We start from the raw sequence: 8,441 nt of genomic DNA, 5'->3' as shown, positions 1-8,441 counted from the left end.
ATTTCTTGGTTCTCATTATTGGAAGCTTGCTCAAGTTGCACAACACTAGACTCTAGTATAGAAATATCATCCATCTTGGGCACTTCAGAAACCATAGAATCTATGGATTCTATAGTTGTTGACTGAACCATAGGAGCATTATCCATCCCAGTTTGTGAATCTAAGAAAAAACACAAACAAATGGTATCTCAAAACCACTAGAATTTTATTCACCATATTTATATGTAGAACTCCTAGTAAGAAATTTATTTAAGGTAAAGTCGTTGTTGGAATCCTTGCAACCATTTTCAGCATTCGTACACAAAACACCACTTGTCTAAAATACAATCTACTAACTCAACATTTTCCATCCTACACTTTATTAAAGATGAGTACTTAAAGTGAAAACTAAAAGCCACAACTTGTTGAGGAAACATGGATACAAGGTCCACCAAATGTCCAACCTAAACTACAAGCAAACAATTAGAGATTTGGCTTAGATTTGGATTCAAAGGCCACCACTTATTCAAGTAAGATAACTCCACTTGTTTAAGACAGTAATGTTTGAAGCCCCACCACTTGTCCAACCTAGACATTGATTAAATTTTGGTAAGATTTATCACAAATCTAGAGTAGAATCAAAATTCTATGGCCAAGGTAGTCAAATAAGTTAGACAACACACAAAGCATAAGAGCACTCTAGATTCTCGTTGAGCATAAACTAAACAATAATCAAATGTTATATTCACTTGATATTTCATCCATGAAAAAGGAAAATGATGCATGTACTTGATATTTCCATCCATGTACAATACTTTACAAGGTCAAGTAAAGTTATAGTCAGCAAACAACTCTTCTCCTGCTTCAACTTGACAAATAGTCTCAATGCATACGTGGCCATATTCTTCTGACTTGATGTGTGAAGAGGTGCATTTATGCCAAGGTGGAAAATTTGGATCAAATGTATAGCGTACGTTGGGATAGACATTTGTACTGTGAGAACTATTTATATAGCCCGACACGTTTCCTTCTTCTACACAACCAATAATGTATGATTGATCTTCCTCTTCTTCTATGTTTGGATCCTCTAGAAGAGAATATTTATAATCTCTTGGAAATATTTTTCATATCTTTTTCTAGTCTTGAAATCTATACTTATGCCCTCCATAGTTTAGAATAGTCAAACCACTTTCCAGGGTAGTATGCACAAATAGCCCATAACCAGCTCCTTGAATACATGAAAGTCACACTTCAAAATCCACACCGTTAATATGGAAAATTACATCTTTGGGAATAGGAAAAGTTGGTGTCCCAAAAGGATCTTCATGCCAATCATAGTGTGAGATACATCTAGTTTTTATATCACTTAACTCCTTTGTGTCTGCAAAAAGAAGAAAATATTATGCATAAAATAATAACAAGATCAAAGAAAGATATCATTATTTTATAGTCCAATAGGTCCATTGTATGGAAGACTTAGAGTGCCTCTTACATGGTGCCTCCAGGGTTTCCAAAAAATAAAATCATTGAAAAAAAAAGGCCACTGTGTCTCCAATCTATTGCCCATTTGAAGCATAGAGAGAACCAAGGTCCACCACTTGTCCAAGCTAGACATGGAGCATTGACACAAGATCCAACACTTATCCAAGAACCCTATAGTATATGTGGTAACATGGGATGCGTTGATGCAACAAAAGTAGTCTAGCCTCCTCATCCATCTCTTTTTTCTTGTAGCCTAGAGGGATTAGTTTCAAGGTCTATCACTAGTAAAAAACTACACATAGAACATTGATACAAGGTTCCACCACATGTGAAACCTATCATCTCTAGTAGCATGGATGGTTTGATATCAAGGTTCACCACGTGTCCTACCTATACTCTATTGTAGCATAGAGATTCTGGTTTGGTGGTACTACACTTGTCCAAACTTGGCTTGTTGTTGATATCTGGAGGTAATCAAGGGTCCTCCACTTGTCCAAGTTAGGCATATAAAACAATTGCAAGGTCCACCATGTGTAAAACATATGATTGATTATAGCATGCATGGTCTTATTTCATGGGCAACCATCTTCTCTCCAACATGTGTCCAACCTCGGCTCCATTGAAGCATGGAGAGAAGCAAGGTCCACCACTTATCAAAGCTATTATTTTCTCCCAGTCTTTCAAAACCCATAATACGTTGTACATGGGGGGGGGGGGGGGGGGGGTTCTTGTTTCAAGGTCCACCACTTGGCTAAGATTGGATCCATTGAAACATAAAGAGAAGCAAGCTCTACCATTTGTCCAAGCTAGGTGACATTGAAACATGAAAACCCCATAATATGTTGTATACGGGGGGTGTTTTTCAAGGTCTACCACTTCTCTAAGCTATGGTACATTGGAACATGGAGAGAAGCAAAGCTCCACCACTTTTCTAAGCTAGGATCCATTGAAACATGGAGAGAAGCAAGCTCCATTGTTTGTCTAAGCTAGTATGCTCCATTGGAACATGGAGAAAACAAGCTCCACCACTTGCCTATCATTGCATAGAGATTCTGGTTTGAAGGTCCACCACTTGTCCAACCTTGCCTTCATGTATGGAGATAATAAAGAGTGCAATGCTTCTCTAAGTTAGGGACATAAAAGAGTTTCAAGGTCCACTACATGTACGATCTATGATGGGTTGTAGCATGGGAGGTTTCATTTTAAGGTTGACCACTTCTCTAGCTCCGCTTGTCCAACCTCAGATCCATTGAAGCATGGAGAAGAAAGGTCTACCAACTCCCCAAAATAGGCAAGAAAATCTTTATAAAACCCATGAATTGTTAATATATGCTATGCTGTGGAGTTTTGTTTGAAGGTCCACTCCTTATCCAAGCTCCAATCCATTGAAGCATGGAAATAAGTAAGATATATCTCTAGTCCAAGATAGGATCCATTGAAACATAGAGAGAATCAAGGTCCACCACTTGTCCAAGCTATGCATGGGTAATTGATATAAGGATCACTACGTTTTAACCTATACTATGCTCTATCATGGATGGTTTCATATCCCACCAATTTTCCAACCTATTTAGTAGGTTGTATTATGGGGGTTTGGTTTCAAGGTACTTCACTTGTTTAAGGTGGGTTCCATTGAACCATGGAGATAAACAATTTCTACCACTTGTCCAAAATATGCTCCTTTAAAACATAAAAGCAAGGTCCACCACTTGTCCAAGCTAATGTTTCTCTCCATTGAAGCATGGAGAGAAACAAGGTCTACCACCTGTCCAAAATATGCTCCATTGAAACATAAAAGCAAGGTCCACCACTTGTCCAAGCTAATATAACAAATGGGTGTTGGTTACAAGGTGTACCACACTTGTCTAAACTAGTCTCCATGCAAGGCCCACCACATGTCCAAGCTATATGAGCTTGGTTTGAAGGTCTACCACACCTCTTGAAATTAGGATCCATGTAAGGTCCACCTTTTGTCAAGCTATGCCTTTAGTGAGTACTAAAACTAAGTAAATTGCAGTACTTAAATACCTTTCCAAGCTCATTAAGATTTTGGTCTCTAAGGCCACCGCCACATGTCTAATCTATGCTCTAATTGATTACTTATTCTAGTTCTCAAAGTCCAAACATAAGCTCCCTTCTAGAAAGGTTAGTTTAAATTTAGGCTCCAACACCTGTCTAAGCTAGGTTCAATTTATGAAGCATCACCATTTAACCATGCTAGGATCTAATGTATCGTATCAAGGGGGTATTGATAAAAGGTCCAAAACTTATTGAGTTCAAGCTCTTAAGTAATTAAGTCTTTGTGAGTATTAAATGTTATAGTTTTAGTCTAAAGATCCACCATTCAAAACTCAAGTAATTTACTATTTACATTCAAACCTTGAATGCTTGAGATAAAAAATACAAACTCAATCAATACTATATAAAGCAAAATCTAACATTAAGAGTATCAAATTAGTAACCAAGAAACACTAACATGCACAAGAAACTCAAAACATACGTGTCTCCATTTCCAAAAAGTCCTCCATTGACAGAGGATGTTGTTGTTATTCTTCTTCTTCTCTTCATGGAGAGCACTCCTCTGTAATAGGCACAATGTCGTCTGATTGCAAAGTGGATTGTTGAAGTCCAGCCCATTTTTCTATATCTTCATGAGACTTAACAAAGTCTAGCAGCATGGTCTCCACGTTTTTTTCCTCCTCCACACTATCAACTAAGCATATAACTTCTTTTTTCTGCTGTATTCCTTCTTGTGCAACCAAGGAGCCATCACCAAAAACATCAACAAGCTTGCGGTCTTCAAAACAATATGTACGAATGTAGTGCTTGACCAAAGCTCTTTTTTTGGCCTCCAAATATTGCAAATCTGACATATCGTTATCTGCTACTTGAAGAAGAGAACAATCAATTGGCATGGGATGTTCCTCTGATCTTCTTCTCAGGTCTTCAAATGCATTGCATTGTCCCAAGAAGGCAATAACTGTTAGGAATTGAATTTCTCCTTTGCAAGGAGCTGATGGAAAGTGATTCAATGCACCACAACAATGGTAGCTCAGATTATCTCCCATGGCGTGAAAGGCACATTGCAATTTTGTGAAGTTAGTGAAATCCACAAATGCAAGAAAGACAAATCCAGGATTTGTTGACCCTCCAGCAATAGCCAAGATCCCATCCAAAGCATTGTTAAATGTCTCCTCACTCCACTTCAAATTGCCTCCAACGTTTTTTGTCATATCTAAAACAGATAAGCCAATAGGCACTTTATTATTGAAGTGGCGCATCAAGTAGAGATTGCCTTCCATTTGTAGGCTCACCACATAGATTGACCATGGCAAATCTCTAGGCTCAATTTTCTCCTTTTGAAGGTGAATTTCCCATTGCATGTATTTTATTGCTCCATCTGGAAAAGCCATTTTCTTTGTTCCACGCATCAAACTAGATCTAATCCATTCCTCGCATAGCATTAAAAGTGTTTTATAAACAACATCATTGATGTTATACATTTTGACCACCTCCTCCCAGTCTTTACATGGTGAAGACTCATTCAAATTGTTGAAGCCTTCAAGAATTGCATCTTGAATCAATTTGTCTTTCTTCAACTGTTTGATTCGATCATACATGTCAGTTGCATCACCATCCTTTGCACTCTTTGACAGTAAAATCTTCTCATCTCTAATCTCTTCTTGAATAGTCTTTACCTCTGATTCCTCAAGGCCACAAAGGTATCTAAATACAGTTGTTGGGGGTTTCTTATTCTCCTCTTCTAGCCTTTCAATGATTTCTATCCAGCAATCATAAATTAAATCAGAGAACGTGACCATGTGTGTCTGTTTAGCAATCCAACTTGCTGCTGCACTCATTCTTGCCAATCAAAGAAAAGCCTAAAAAGAAATAGAGAAATAATTAAACTATTGAGCAAGATTTTTTGATTAAACACTCTCAAAAAGACAGAGAAAATAACTTACATCCCATCCGGCACGAGATGCATGTCTCTCTACAATTCTAGTTGCTGCCTTTGGTGGTCGTCCTAAGAAGATCCATTGACTCCGTAAATGTCTCAATATTTGGATGTAAGGTTGCTTGACATACAATGCCTGAGCCTCCTCATTTGCAATGGCAGATATAACAGTTGCAACAAATGGAGGAGAATTCACAACAATGCGAGCCTTTCTAAATTTATACACGCTAATCAGTCTTTCAAATATCTCTTTGTTGTTTTGTTCATTGTGAAGCAAAACTTTTGCAGCATAGATTGAATGCTGCCCATCAAGAATCCAATAATGATAATCTTGATTTTTTTGCTCTTCTACCTCTTCTACTGCCAAAGGAGTCCCCTTCTTTGACTTTGCATTTCGAACAGGCATCAAATATGCACATGCTGCAAGCTTGGTCGTACTTTGTGAAAATCCAAATAACACACTTTCAACGTTTTTTTAATCCATAATACGTGCATTATAGTGATTAGGAGCAAGCCAACAATTTTGAATAGGGATATCAATTCCCTATATTGGAAAGGAAAATAGTTTATGTACTTATTCATTCCACCTGTATCTTTTTCTTGTCCTTTCATGGCCTCAGCGTCTAAAACATCTGGATCCACAATTCTCATCTTTGACATTGAACCCTCTGTTGATGAGGATGCCAAAGATGCCTTGTCTACATCCAAAATGGAACTAGTTTGCTTAACTGCTACTTTCTGCACTTTTGCTTGCTTCTTTGTGGATGGTGGTCGTGAAGCTTTCACCTTTTTTCGTTGTAGTGTGGCAATGATGGAGCTTTGAAGTTGATCTGCTATGATATTTGGATTTGATTATGAAAAATTCCATTCTCGAGAAAACATTGTCTCTTCTTTGTTTCTAGACATGCACTCCAATGCATATGCTCCTAGAGATAGTTGAAATTCTAGATTCATTGGAGCTAGAATGTCAATGCATTCCACCTCCGGATGACTATCAACTACAGAGACAGATGCTTCCACAACATGTCCAACATCTTCAAACAAGCTGTCATTCTCGTTTTTGGCAAAAAAATGGATGCACCTTATGAAATTGTGCACCCTCTATACCATGTATGTCCAAATACCATTTCCTAAGATCATTGCAAGTATAGTCAACTGAGACAGCAACCCTTGCAACCTATTTTTTTGGAGCCATCTTTCCTGAAACAAAAAAAAAGAAATGTTATTTTAACATATACTTTTTTCTAATGGATTAAGTTTGTGTGAATACAAGGTCCACCACTTGTTCAAGCTAGATCTAAGCAAGTATACATAGTGATCTTTTAAGCTAGTAAACTAAGGGAAGGGAGAAGTAAGGTCCACCACTTGTCCAAGCTCAGCTCTAGACAACATGGAGAGATTTGAGGTCTACTAATTGTCTAATATAGGCTAACTCTATTGAAACATAGAGAGAAGAAAACATCCACCACCTGTCCAATCTAGGGTCCATTGAAACATGGAGAAAACGATGCCACCATTTGTCCAAAATAGGTTCCATTGAAACATGAAGAGATGCAAGTTGCACCATGTCTTCGAGATGCTAGGCTCCATTGAAATACCTTAAACCCACAATATTTTGTATATATGGGGTTTAAATTCAAGGTCCACCACTTGTCCAACCTATTATCCCTAGTAGCATGAGTGGTTTGGTCTCAAGATTCACCACTTTTCCACTCTATATCATTATATTAAGAAGATCTGGGTGTTAAGGTCCACCACTTGTCCAACCTATAAGGCTATATTTTAAACGGTATTCTTTCTCACCACTTGAAATGAACATGATATGTTTTACATGGGGGTTTGGTTCCAAGGTCCACCACTTGTCCAAGATAACACTATTGAAACATAGAGAGAAGCAAAGGTCCACCACTTGTCCAAGCTAGGCTCCATTGAAACATGGAGAGAAGGATGATCCACCATTTGTGGAAGATAGGCTTCATTGAAACATGAAGAGAAGAAAGTTGCACCATGTCTCCAAGATACTATGTGGGGTTTACATTCAAGGTCCACCACTTGTCCAAGTTATTATCCCTAGTAGCATGAGTGGTTTAGTCTCAAGATTCACCACTTTTCCACTCTATGTCATTATATTAAGAAGATCTGGGTGTTAAGGTCCACCGCTTGTCCAACCTATAAGGCTATATCTTAAGGGTATTCTTTCTCACTACTTGGAATGACCATGATAGGTTTTACATGGGGGTTTGGTTCCAAGGTCCACCACTTGTCCAAGCTAACTCTATTGAAACATAGAGAGAAGCAAAGGTCCACCACTTCTCCAAGCTAAGGTCCATTGAAACATGGAGAGAAGGATGCTCCACCATTTATCCAAGATAGGCTCCATTGAAACATGAAGAGAAGCAAACTGCACCATGTATCCAAGATGATAGCCTCCATTGAAATACCTTAAACCCACGATATTTCGTACATAGGGGGTTTACATTCAAGGTCCACCACTTGTCCAACCTATTATCCTTAGTAGCATGAGTGGTTTAGTCTCAACATTCACCTCTTTTCCACTCTATGTCATTATATTAAGAAGATCTGGGTTTTAAGGTCGACCACTTGTCCAACCTATAAGGCTATATCTTAAAGGGTATTCTTTCTCGCCACTTGGAGTGACCATGATAGGTTTTACATGGGGGTTTGGTTCCAAGGTCCACCAGTTGTCGAAGCTAACTCTATTGAAACATAGAGAGAATCAAAGGTCCACCACTTGTCCAAGCTAGGCTCCATTGAAACATGGAGAGAAGGATGATCCACCATTTGTGGAAGATAGGCTTCATTGAAACATGAAGAGAAGAAAGCTTCACCATGTCTCTAAGATGCTAGGATCCATTGAAATACCTTAAACCCAGGATATTTTGTACATGTGGGGTTTAAATTCAAGGTCAACCACTTGTCCAAGGTATTATCCCTAGTAGCACGAGTGGTTTGGTCTCAAGATTCACCACTTTTCCACTCTATGTCATAATATTAAGAAGAT

Source organism: Adiantum capillus-veneris, chromosome 7 (assembly GCF_014529385.1).
Source record: "Adiantum capillus-veneris isolate H3 chromosome 7, ASM1452938v2, whole genome shotgun sequence".
In the NCBI taxonomy this organism is placed as follows: Eukaryota; Viridiplantae; Streptophyta; class Polypodiopsida; order Polypodiales; family Pteridaceae; genus Adiantum; species Adiantum capillus-veneris.
Note: the sequence above shows the minus strand (reverse complement) of the source record.